The sequence below is a fragment of the Muntiacus reevesi genome, chromosome 1 (genome assembly GCF_963930625.1).
Source record: "Muntiacus reevesi chromosome 1, mMunRee1.1, whole genome shotgun sequence".
NCBI classification, from domain to species: domain Eukaryota; kingdom Metazoa; phylum Chordata; class Mammalia; order Artiodactyla; family Cervidae; genus Muntiacus; species Muntiacus reevesi.
In genome coordinates, this window is record NC_089249.1 from 134,268,241 (window position 1) to 134,282,559 (window position 14,319).

Consider the following 14,319-nt stretch of genomic DNA (forward strand, 5'->3'; position numbering starts at 1 on the left):
CTAGATGCTGCATGTTTCACTACCCTTGTGGGTTCTCTTACCTTCATCCTCTTCTGTTAGCAGCTGCTTCATTACTCTCTGCATGGACTCTAGCAGAGATATTGCCAATCTAGAAATTTTAATGAACATAACTACAGACTCTTTTAAAATTAAAAAAAGTGAAAGTGTTAGTTGCTCAGTCATGTCTGACTCTTTGTGACCCCATGGACTGTAGCCCACCAGGCTCCTCAGTCCATGGGATTCTCCAAGCAAGAATACTGGAGTGGGTAGTTTCTCCAGAGGATCTTCCAAACCCAGGGACTGAACCTGCGTCTCCTGTATTGCAGATAGATTCTTTACCATCTGAGCTACCAGTGAAGCTCCCCTAAAAATCAGAACCACTTTACAATATTATGAAAGAGTTTAAAAATACCAGTACCACAGGGCATTTCATTATATCCTGTTCTAAAGTATATTTGGAAGGAATATTTGGTTCATCATATAAGAAAATTTATTAACATGAAATGTCAAAATGTGATATCTACACTGTTTCACCTATTTCTGATAATGTTTAAACAGAGCTTCTCTTCTGAGAGTTTTTTTTAATAATAGTGACAAAGAGATGTGCTATCTGATAAGTGAGTCTGAGCTCACTTGTTAGAGTTCAAGCCATTCTGTTCTTTCCTTCTACTAACTGTATATTTTGAATCCATCCTTATCCATCTGTGATGCCCCACAATAACCTAAGTTCCTTTGAAGTCTGCAACCAACTTATCTGATGTCTCTTTCTCTCCACTATCTGTGCTAAAGCACTTCATTTCTTTCTAACCAAAACTAATTTCCTCCTCACTTTCCATCAAGGTGCTTTACCAAGAACTACTCTGACCAGATGAAGAAAGAAATAAAAGGACACAAACTAGAGGTAGATGAAAAATCACAGAAAAGAAGGGAAAGAAGACAGAATAGAAGATACATACACTAGCTTGTAACCATTTCATTTAGTTGCCTGGAATTTCCAGACATAGCCCTTGCTGTCAATTATAGGGGAAACGAAATCTTCAAAATTCCTGTATTTCTTTCCAATGAACCTTTACTAGTTAATGGCTAAAAGTAGTTTCATTGAAGATGGAAAGAAGAAATATGGTGAGGGGAAAGAGGAAGATGCATGTAAAAACATGACTTATCAGTAAGGGGCATGCACACATAGATGATACTGATTTTGGAGCAAATAAAAAGAACAGGCCTGAGTTTGGACCCTTCATTTGATTACCTGGTACAACCTCTTTCCATCTCATGTTGAATGTTCTCATCCAACTCAAGCATCACCAGCAGTTAAAATATACTTGATATTCTAGTTTGCTTCTTGTCTGATCTGATTGGTAATTCTTTATAGTTTCTTATTTGCTTCAAATACTTTCATGCTTGATTTTGCCTATGTCTAATCATTTCCTTATCTGAAGTCCTTTCTTATCTGTTTCTAAGGCCTATTGTTTTTACTGGGTTTTGTTGGTTTTTCCTTGTATGCTTACTTCTTCTTTACTTTGAATTGCTTGTGGAAATGTTTGAGGGTTGGGATTAGAATGGGCTTCTTCCAAGATGGTTTGTATTTGCTCTACCAAGCTGCTGAGGCACTACTATTTTATAATCACCTGAATTTATTTTTGACGTGAAGTTTTCTGGACACCACAAAGATAATATGATTTTGTGCTACAAACCCATATAGGGCCAATTCACAGTTCCAAGTTCAAAATGGCATATTTTTCCCAATCTGTTCAAAACCAAGGTTTGAGCCAGTTGATTAGTCTCACAGTTGTCTGGGAGGTAGTTATTACTATTCCATCATGTTGTTGAGAATAAAGACCTTCAAGGGGGTCCCAATTTTACATGAGTATGATTTCCAAATAGACTTCCCATTGTGAGAAACCCTGAGTTTTTCTCTTGTTCTCTGTATCCTATGAGGGCATCTAAAGTCCAAGTTCATCCTATGTTGTAAATGTTCTCAAGTTGAAAGCCAGCTCTGGGCTCAGTTTACTTCTGTAAATGTCTATTTTTACAAGGTCACCAGTTTGAAAATTCTTCCAAATTCATGGGATATGAAAGGAAAGGTTCACCTCAAAGTGAAAATTCACCACTCTTTTAAGTGCATCCATGATTTTTAGATGTCTTTTACCCTTTCCCATGAGTTTTGGTTATTTTCAATGAGATTCAAATACTTAGATTACCACAGCTCCAAAAACAGAGATATAGGAGGAGTGTTTTCACAACTCTGGACTCTAAAAAGAATTTTTAAAATGAGTATCTTTTTAAAGATATTCAGCACAACACTGAATAACTAGTCAATTTCTTTGAAGGCAGCTGCATATTTTAAATAGCAAAAACCTTCTTCATATGACCATTTCTTATGCTGGGAAACACCAAGGGCATAAAGTTTAAACATAGCTTTCTCAAGGATGTCCTCTAAGGAGAGAGAGGAAAGTTATCCATAAATGTTGTTTCAAGGAAACAAAGTTCTGTATTCTGGACAATTAGCCCCTCAATATGCTTTGCAATAAAACAAATTTTGATTTACTAAGTTTAAAAAACATTGAATACTACATTACCCATATGGTATTATCTTGGAGATTAATAAAATACATTACCAGAGAAAGGCTGAAAAGACTTCTAAAATAGAGAAATCTTATTTTTGTGAAACCGATTTGAAGCTGAAGTTTTTCCTTTTTTCTAAAAGAGAGGAAACTAGCATGCCATATAAAATACTTTGTGAACCTTGCCTTAAGATACGCTCCAGCGTGTTATGTGCCAAAGATAAAGAATTTTCATAACAGAATACATAAAACCTCCCTTATATGATTTTTATCAATAAATTATTAGCTGCATATGAATGACAGAGAAATAAAGATTCAAAGTTTCTAACAAGACTCGGAATAGCAGGCATTCCATCCTTCCTCATTCCTTCTTAGATTATCTTTTTCATTTACCTTCCTGAACAGTACACTCTCCCGTTTTCCTCTGCTTTACTTGCTGATCATTCCCAGACTTCATTTCTAGTTTCTTCTCACCTACTCAGCGTCCTAATGGTCAGTGCTTAGATATCTTCTCTGTTTACACTCATGACAATGGTGATCTTATCTGGGCTTAAAACCTAATATCTTTAATGCCGAGATTCCCAAATTTCTATCTCCAACCCAGACTCCTTTCTTCAACCTCAACTTCAAATATGCAGCCGTCCACTAGACATTTCCACTTGGATATTTCAGACTCAATCCTCCCAAAACTGAATTTCTGAACCCCAAATCTGCTCTTCCTATATCCTTTGCTGTCTTGCTTAATGTCCTTTGTTCCAGATGCCAAAACTTTGAAGGCATCATATTTCTCTCTTTTTCTAACCATGTAAATCCAATCCACCAACAAATTCTATTGATTCTACCTTTAAGGTATATCCAGAATAAACCCTTTCTCCTCCTCCAATGCTCCATTCTTGATGCAGGGCACCACCAACTCTTATCTAGATTATTATAATAGTTCCTCACTAATCTTCAACCTCCAATCATCCTTCCTTGCCCACTGTATCAGTCAGATTCCTCTAGAGAACAGAACCAATAGGAAACTGATAGATATAGATACACACACACACACACAGAGACACACAAATACATATATATATACATATATATAGAGAGAGAGAAAGAGAGATACAAAAAGAGAGAAAAAATTATTATAAGGAATTAGTTCATGCAATTATGGAAGCTGACAAGTCCCAAGATCTGCTTTCAGCAAGCTGAAGACCCAAGAGAGCCAGTAGTATATTTTCAGTCCAAGTTCAAAGGCCTGAAAACTAAGAAAGCCAATAAAGTAGTTCCAGTCTAAAGATAGGTCAGCAGGCTAGAGACCCCAAAAGATCTGATGTTTTAGTTTGTTTTCAAAGCTGGAAAAAAGCCCAATGCCCCTGCTCAAAGACAGTTAGGCATTAGAAATTCCATCTTACTTGGAAGGTAGTTAGCCTTTTGTTCTACCCAGGCTTTCAGCTGATTGAATATGGCCCACCCACATCAGAGAAGATAATCTACTTTGCTCAGTCTATTGATTTAAATGTCAAATTCATCCTAAAATAACTTTGAAGAGACTCTCAAAATAATGTTTGACTAAATGGGTACCCATGGCTCATTTACATTAACACATAAAATTAACCATTATACCCAATATAATCAATGTTCATTATAACACAGATTGCTCTATTAAAACAAAATCTACATCTTGTCATGCTTCAACTTCTTTATTGGCTTCCCATCTCCTTATAATGATTTATAAGACCCTCTCCAGTATGTACCCCCTATTCTTCATTTCCTCTCTTTCTTCAATTTCTATTGCTCATTTAGCTCTTGAGCATCATTCTAGTTTTCCAGCTCCCTACTCAGGGTCTTTACATTTCTGTTCCTTCTGCCTGGATTGCCCATCCTCTCAGATATCTATCTGGATCAATCATTCCCATCAATTCTTTGCTTCAATATTATCTCTTCAGTTATCCAAAAATTAGGCTCTGCATTCCATATTCCTTATCATCACCACTGTTTGAAATTTTTCTCCATTGTGTTTATCACCATCAAACTCACTTAATTTTATCATTTATTTTATTTTCGTCATAGGTCACTAGACGATAAGCTTCATAAGCGCAGAGAATTTTGTCTGCTTTATGCATGTCATATTCCTGGTGCCTAGAAAATTTCTGAAGGACAGAAAATGTTTACTAAGTATTTTTAAATGAATGCAGGCTCTCCATCTTCATATATGTTTCACTGTGAAAAAATTTAAATCTGACATTTTTTTCTCACTTTAAATAACAAGTTTTCTGACTACAAACAGAGTGGCTGCAAAAGCACCTGTAGGTTGAATTTCTCAAATAGGAGCTCCTGCTCTGCTTATGTTCTGAGATAGGTACTCGATGGACATCTTGTAATTTTTTTTATAAGAAATCACTAGAAAATACTTTTCACTTCAACTGGAACAGAAAACACTAGGTTTGGAATCTCAAAATATCTATGGTGTTAAAAAGGCTTTGCCATGTTAATATTTCTCAACTCTTTGATCGCCATTATTTTTCTAATATACATGAAAATCAACTGTAGAGCAGAGATATACAGAGTAGATTTTCCATTTAAGAGGAAAATGATCAACTTGAATCTACCCCAAAAGTTCAGCGGAGAAGGCAATGGCATCCCACTCCAGTACTCTTGCCTGGAAAATCCCATGAATTGAGGAGCCTGGTAGGCTGCAGTCCATGGGGTTGTGAAGAGTCAGACACGACCGAGTGACTTCACTTTCACTTTTCACTTTCATATATTGGAGAAGGAAATGGCAACCCACTCCAGTGTTCTTGCCTGGAGAATCCCAGGGACGGGGAAGCCTGGCAGGCTGCAGTCTATGGGGTCGCACAGAGTCGGACACGACTGAAACGACTTAGCAGCAGCAGCAGCAGCAAAAGTTCAGACCCAACATGGAGATATGCAGTGTAGGTTTAGTTATTAAGTGACCAATAATGCTGGTTCCTTAATTAGAGAGGTATGTGAAATTTCTTCTCCATTCAGTCCACTGGGTAACATTTAAGAATAATAATTTATCGTTGAGAAAAGTTTGTTCATCTTTTGCCTTTTTACTTAAGCTGTCCTTCCACAGAGGCCCAGCACATGGGATTAATTTCTTAACAATCCAAATCATCTAGAACTAAAAGTGTATCTTAGTCATTCCTAATCCAGACATTTTAGTTAACCTGTGAGTTTAACTGAGACAAGTTTCAAAAGGTCCACAAGAAAGGAAAAATTAATATCTACTGCTTGCTTACTTTGTATCAGTTACTAGGCTAGGCATGTGTGTGTGATTCCTCATAATGGACTATGAGATGGGTAATGTTATCCTCATTTCCACAGGTGAAGTAATTTGACCAAGGCTAAACCCTTTGACTGTGTAGATCACAACAAAACATGGAAAATCTTAGAGAGATGAGAATACCAGACCACCTTACCTGCCTCCTGCAAAACCTGTATGCAGGTCAAGAAGTAATAGTTTGAACCGGGCATGGAACAACGGTCTGGGTCCAAATTGGGAACGGAGTACGTCAAGGCTGTATATTGTCACCCTGCTTATTTAATTTACATGAAGAGTACATCAGGTGAAATGCCAGGCTGGATGAAGCACAAGCTGGAATCATAATTGCTGGGAGAAATATCAATAACCTCAGATATGCAGATGACACCACCCTTATGGCAAAAAATGAAGGGGAATTAAAGAACCTCTTGATGAAGGTAAAAGAGAAGAGTGAAAAAGCTGGCTTAAAACTCAACATTCAAAAAACAAATATCATGGCATCCAGTCCCATCACTTCATGGCAAATAGATGGGGAAACAATGCAAACAGTGAGAGACTTTATTTTCTTGGGCTCCAAAATTACTGCAGACAGTGACTGCAGTCATGAAATTAAGACCCTTTCTCCTTGGAAGAAAAGCTATGACCAACCTAGGCAGCATATCAAAAAGCAGAGACATTAGTTTGCTGACAAAGGTTCGTATAGTCAAAGCTAGGGTTTTTCCAGTGGTCATGTACAGATGTGAAAGCTCAACAATAAAAAAGGCTGAGTGCTGAAGAACAGATGCCTTTGAACTGTGGTTCTGGAGAAGACTCTTGAGAGTCTCTTGGACAGCAAGGAGATCAAATCAGTCAATCCTAAGGGAAATCAACCCTGAATATTCATTGGAAGGACTGATGCTGAAGCTGAAGCTCCAACATTTTGGTCACCTGATAGGAAGAGCTGACTCATTGGAAAAGACCCTGATGCTGAGAAAGATTGAAGGCAGGAGGAGAAGCGAATAACAGAGGATGAGATGGTTGGACGGCATCACTGACTCTATGGACATGAATTTGAGCAAACTCCAGGAGATGATGGACAGGGAAGTGTGGTGTATTGCAGCCCATGGGGTCTCTAAGAGTTGGACACAACTGAGTGACTGGACAACAACAACAATTTTAGCTAGCATATGTAGAAAGATTATAAGCATTTCTAATTAAATGTGACTTTTTTTGCTATGTTGTTTTCCCATAAGACTTATGAGATTTATGGCAAACAGGTTTAAGACTATCTCTGTCAGTGACCTTAAGGTGAACCTTTCCTTTCACATCCCATGAATTTGGAAGGATTCATGGAGCTACTTAAGATGAGAGCAGTTGTGTCTTTTCTCAGCTGATTGGACAGTCTTCAGTTTTCCCCAAACTTGTGGAAATTAATAATCACATGGAATTTGGAAAAGGAAACTTCCATTTAAGTTTGCAATCTGCTTTTAACACAGCAGCCAGAAAAATATTTTTAAAATATAAGAAGTTCCACTGCTCAAATCTCTCAGGTAGAAGCAGCAGCCCTTACAGTGTTCTTCAAGGCTCTACATGATCTGTTAACTTCTCCAATTCAATCTCCCATCATTCTCCCTCTTTCTCATCCTTGCTCATCAGACTGCTCCTACCATGCATGTGCACCCACTTTTTACTCATTCATTTCCACTCATTCCTCTATCTGGAATGCTCTTCCCCCAAGTAACCACATGGCTCACTCCAGCACTTTCTTCAGGACTTTACTCGAATGTAAGCTTGAAAGAATCTCCATAGTACTCTATTTTGACCATGTTCACTGTCACCCAGTGTATCCACCATCTCCTACCACATCCACACCTGGCACCCCTATCCCACACCCAGCACTTCTTACCTTTTTTCTTTTCTGTATTTCAACATGCTATATATTTACATGTTTATATTGGTTATCATCTGTCCTTTCCCTCCCCACATTAGAATGCAAAATTTATAAAAGCAAGGATATTGTGTGTTTTCTTACTGCTATACATGCAACATTTACACCAGAACAGAGTGTGTGTGTGTGTGCTAAGTCGCTTCAGTCGTGTCCGACTCTTTGCGACCCTGTGGACTGTAGCCCACCAGGCTCCTCTGTCCATGGGGATTCACCAGGCAAGAATACTGGAGTGGGTTGCCATGTCCTCCTCCAGGGGATCTTCCCAACCCAGTGAAGAGAGTTCTGATATTTGGATGAAATAAAACCGTGAGACCACACATTGACAATAAATTTGCTACTTCTTAGCAGAACATAAGTTCACAGGAGCTCCAATATATTTCTCTCTGTATGTTGAGTTCCTCTGTCATAAGGAGAGAGAATATTTCTTCTTATTCTGAACAATTCTGTATGAAATTTCATGTTATGGTGTGGGGCTTATGTCTCCTGCATTGGCAAGAGAATTCTTTACCACTAGCGCCACCTGGAAAGCCAGTAGTAGACGTTCCACAAATATTGTTTTTTTCAATCAATGAATCTGAAACTAGACGATGCAGCATTTTCCTGACTTTTGAAAATAACCGATTTGGTTCCAGTCAGTCCATGTACGTAAGCTCATATAGTATTATATCTAATGAATTTTCTCCTAGAAAACACAGCATGTTGGACAGTAAGTGAATTTTTAACTCTTAAGCTATAAGAATCCAAAGCCTTTATACTTTTATAGCAAAGATCCTGCACTATTACCCTTCCAGGAAAAAGTGCATCAGACATAATATTACTCGTATTTAATTCTTTATTACTTGTTTTCTCAACCACTGAGACTTCAACTTTTGAGCTAAGATTCCCTGATAGCTGGCCTATCATTCAGTACAGAAACAACAATTTCCCAGATGTTCTTAAAATCCAGTTTAACAAGATGACAGCAATTATATGAATATTAAAATCTTCAGTTGCTAGCATGGCTGAGAAATTAGACCTAGAAACTTCCAAAATTATCAGACTACGATTTATTTGAAATGAGTTAAAATACACTCTTTAAAATGCATAAAGATCCAAAGCTATGTTTATATTTTTCTTACCATTCTCTCTTCTGTTTTTTCTAAAACTATTTTTTAGCACTACTTAAAGGAGTTTTTAATTCAAAAGTTTAAAGTGAGAAGACTTGCTTCAATTTGGATTTGATTTTAAAGGCAAAGAACAACACTATGCCCCTTGTTCCTCACCTCAGGTCTCTGAATTTAAAACTGTCAGAGTATAGGAGGAGACCAAATTCAACAGGCATGATTCTTGAACTGAGGAAAAGCATTTAAAAGCCTCTAAAATGAACAGCATACAAACCACAATCTTCATTCACTAGGAGGTCATTGCTGTTGGAGAAGAGAAGGAAAAACTGTAGAGAAAAGTTCTGTGGTTACAAATACCTTTTCTAGAACTTTCACCTGTTTCTGTTTCTTTTTAAAATCAGCCCCTACCAGTCACAATATCAGCCCCACACCATAACATGAAATTTCATACAGAATTGTTCAGAATAAGAAGAAATATTCTCTCTTCTTATGACAGAAGAACTCAACATACAGAGAGAAATATATTGGAGCTCCTGTGAACTTATGTTCTGCTAAGAAGTAGCAAATTTATTGTCAATGTGTGGTCTCACGGTTTTATTTCATCCAAATATCAGAACTCTCTACATCACCTGAATTTCTCCATTTTTACTTATTTGCTTTCAGAAATAAGCTGGTTTTCACTTTACAAAAAAGATAATTTGTTTACAGTAAAATTTATTTATTGCATTTATAGTCATAGAATGTTTACACAGCCTCAACTTTAGTTTATAACCCTAAAGCTTTAGGAGGTGCTGCTGTTGTGTAAAGGTGGATAATTCATTACCAACCTAATGTATATTTTCATATGCATGACTGATGGCCACAAAGTATTATATAAGTAAATACCTGGATTTGAACCAGTAGGAGAAGATAGACAATTTAAGTAAATTTGGGGAAATCTAATCCTTGTGAAAAAACATATTTCCATCAAGAACATAAATCACAGTATAAGCTTATGTTTCTAGACAAAAATGCAATTCCCTGGGCAAATATACCTTTATTCCCTTCAGGGACAGTAATTCGGTGTATCTGCCATATTGCAACAGTGGCCTGAATATCCCACTCCTCACCCTTGACTCTAATGATTCATTCTGTTTAGTTTCATTACCTGCATATATGTTAAATTTACTTTTGTACATGAAATTTCATGAAAAGTGCAGTTTATAATCACTGGCATTGTCTCATCTTCCTTTTACAAAAACTAATAAAATAATTTAAATACTGATTATGCTGATCTGGTCAAATTTTTATACTATGTCCTTGTATGGGTATTTGAAGCTATATAGACATCGAATCATAAGCTAGAAACAAGATGGCTAGGAGAAATATCGCAAACTCAGATATGCAAATGATATCACTCTAATGGCAGAAAGCAAAAAGGAACTAAAGAGCCTCCTGAGGAGGGTGAAAGAGGAGAGTGGAAAAGTTGGCTTAAAACTCAATGTTCAAAAAACAAAGATCATGGCATCAGGTCCCATCACTTCATGGCAAAAAATGGGGAAAAAGTGAAAACAGTGACAAATTTTATTTTTTGGGCTTCAAAATCACTGCAGATGGTGATTGCAGCCATGAAATTAAAAGACGCTTGCTCCTTGGAAGAAAATTTATGACCAACCTAGACAACATATTAAAAAGCAGACGCATTACTTTGCCAACAAAGGTCCATCTAATCAAAGCTATGGCTCTTCCAGTAGCCATGTGTGGATGTGAGAGTTGGACCATAAAGAAGGCTGAGCACCAAAGAATTGATGTTTTGGAACTGTGGTGTTGTAGAAGATTCTGGAGAGTCCCTTGGACTGCAAGGAGACCAAACCAGTCAATCCTAAAGGAAATCAGTCCTGAGTATTCATTGGACGGACTGATGCTGAAGCTGAAGCTCCAATATTTTGGCCACCTGATATGGAGATCCAACTCATTGTAAAAGACCTTGATGCTGGGAAAGACTGAAGGCAAAAAGAGAAGACAGCAGCAAAGGATGAGATAATTAGATAGCATCACCAATTCAATGGACATGAATCTGAGGGAACTAAAGGAGATGGTGAAGGGCAGGGAAACCTGGAGTGTTGCAGTCCACAGAGTTTCAAAGAGTCAGACACAACTTAGCAACTGAACAACAATATACATCATTATTAGTAATTGTGATCAAGTAGCAAGTATAGCAGAGCATTTTGGTTTTGCCACATGGTATGCAGGATCTTAGTTCCCTGACCAGAGATGGAACCCATTCCCCCAGAATGGAAGCATGGGGTCTTAACCACTGGACTGCCTGGGAAGTCCCAAGTATAGCATCTTTAGTGCTATCTTACATAAATTCTTTGAGATGGACTAAGTTTTAAAATATTTTGTTCATTCACATTTTTTGAAACTTTTAGAACTTCAATGATTCATGTAAAAAAAAATATCACTAAAGAATCGCTAAAGTGATTTTTTAAATTATTGCACCAGGTCTTAAAATAGTAATCACAAATTCATAAGAAGAGTTACCACTGAGCAAGGACACACACATCATCACACTGAGAGATTATTTAGCCTTTTTCACTCTCTCTAATGCTACTTATGACCTTGCAAGATAAGTGTGAGTTCAGTCTATTTGGCAAGTGGACATGTAAACATGATTAAAGTTGCTAACCAAAAGAAATTTATATTTTTAAGAATTTATTTTGTTTCTTTTCAGAAACCATCATTTGGATTCTGTAGGTTTTATGAGTTACTAATAAAACAGTTTATCCTTCCTTCTCTCTATCTCTCCCTGCCTTAGATAACAATATCTCAAGTTTAACTATCCAATGTAGTAATAATTTTTATTCATGCACTGCTCTGCACATAGAATATATTCACAACTAATAAGTAACATGTATTCATAAGTAATTACTGAGAAATTACTCTATAATTATTAAATAAATTACATATGTTATCTTAGTATTTCAGGCCATAACTGATAATTCATAATACACTTCCTTCTATAACTGTTTAGTTCTGATATTTGTACTAGAAGCCAAAATCCTTTAAATTATGTGGGATGCTTCTCCTCTTAAGAGTTTTTTATGGGGAAAATATCATCATCTGTAAGGTTTTCTGAGTGCCTAAAATGAGCTTTAGAAAATTCAACCTGGTCCCTGACCTTTGAGAATTCACAAAAGAAAGCAGTATGACTCATTTTCTATTCACTGTACATATATCACTGGATAATGTAATGAAGAATAAAAGACACAAAGGAAAACTCTGTGGTACCATGCTCTGGGTCACTGTTCTCTAATTGTAAGAGAACCTCAGACCCTTACAGTCATTTTAATTTGACAGTAGACATAATTCTAACCACCTTACTTCATCCCCCTCACTGTTCCCTTTTCCTCTCTTCTCCCTATTATATTCCTCTGGGATCTCTCATTCTTACCTCCCTGCCTCTTTTGGCATCTACAGGACCTCCACCTAAACTCCAGTCTTCATTCTGTTTCTGCTGACCACAGCACTGTTCTTCTCAGGGGCTCCAGTCTCATCTTCCCTCTCACAGGCTTCACCAAGGGAGTGTGGGCATGCTCAGTCATTCAGTCAGGTCCAACTCTTTGTGACCCCATGGACTACAGCCTGCCAGTCTCCTCTGTCATTGGAATTTTCCATGGCAAGAATACTGGAGTGAGTTACCATGCCCTCCTCCAGAGGATCTCCCAACCCACATCAAACCCACGTCTCTTGTGTCTCCTGTGTTGGCAGGAGGATTCTTTAACACTGCCCCACCCGGAAAGCCTTCACCAAAGATGTCCTTCCATAAAGCTAATGGGCTTACATTACCTTTCAACTTAAATCTTTAAAGAATTCCTAATTAACTGAAGAACTGAGAAAGAGCTCTTTAGCATGGCACACAAGGCCCTATATTTGCTGGCTTCCACTGCCTAGAGACCCAGTGAAGGAACGCAACTGAGGCAGCTGAGAGCCCCTCAGTAGGCGTGATTACAAGTCCTGCCCAGTCAGAAGCGTTGCACAGAGGTCTATGGTGGTCTTCAGAGACTCCAGGATATCCAGTCTTTTTGGACCTATGAGAAGACAAAGAGTCAGCAGGATCAGAAAAGCCATACTTTCTTAGCCTAACATATTCCTTGAGTTGACAGAATTGACTGTTTTGTTATTTTCAAAGTATAAACTTCTATTGAGCATAAATTCAGGAGGTTTTTTTTCAGCTTGAAATCCAGTTACTTTCACTGATTTAATAGGAAAAAATATTGCCCTACGAGTATTTTGAAAATTGTACTCTAATACCTGAAATTGGTATCCTGAGTTTTCTTAAGCTTTTATTGAAAATTTATTAGAAAGATTCTTAAATATTTTATTACAAATGGTTTAATACAAGTAATTTTCAAGAGACAGCACAGAACATTAAAACCGCACAAATAATTTGAGTAAAATCACTTAAAGTAAACAAAAAATACCTGGTAGTACCATTTAACCAACTGTTCTATTATTCTCCAAGATGATAGTGTAATATCATTTCCTATATTTTAGTGTTTAAGTGTATAGTTACAGGAACTCAGAAAGTAATTTTCTAAATATTCTCCATTATTCTAGAACATGCTACTTATTTATTTAATTTTTCAATTATTTTGCCATATTTTCAAGGCAGATATGTTAATTGTATAATTTTCAAGGACTGAAAAAATAGGTAAGGAAAAAAACAAAAAAGATACATGGCAGCTCCATCTTCTTTTCAGTCACATATCAAGCTGCCTGAGGGCATTCACTACCCTATGGGTAAATGTGTACTTTCAGTTCAGTTCAGTTCAGTTCAGTTGCTCAGCCGTGTCTGACTCTTTGCGACCCCATGAATTGCAGCAAGCCAGGCCTCCCTGTCCATCACCAACTCCCAGAGTATACTCAAACTCATGTCCATCGAGTTGGTATGCCATCCAGCCATCTCATCCTCTGTCGTCCCCTTCTCCTCCTGCCCTAATCCCTCCCAGCATCAGGGTCTTTTCCAATGAGTCAACTCTTCGCATGAGGTGGCCAAAGTACTGGAGTTTCAGCTTCAGCATCAGTCCTTCCAATGAACACCCAGGACTGATCTCCTTTAGGATGGACTAGTTGGATCTCCTCGCAGTCCAAGGGACTCTCAAGAGTCTTCTCCAACACCACAGTTCAAAAGCATCAATTCTTCGGCACTCAGCTTTCTTCACAGTCCAACTCTCACATCCATACATGACAACTGAGAAAACCATAGCCTTGAGTAGACAGACCTTTGTTGGCAAAGTAATGTCTCTGCTTTTTAATATGCTATCTAGGTTGGTCATAACTTTCCTTCTAAGGAGTAAGTGTCTTAATTTCATGGCTGCAATCGCCAACTGCAGTGATTTTGGAGCCCCCCAAAATAAAGTCTGACACTGTTTCCACTGTCTCCCCATCTATTTCCCATGAAGTGATGGG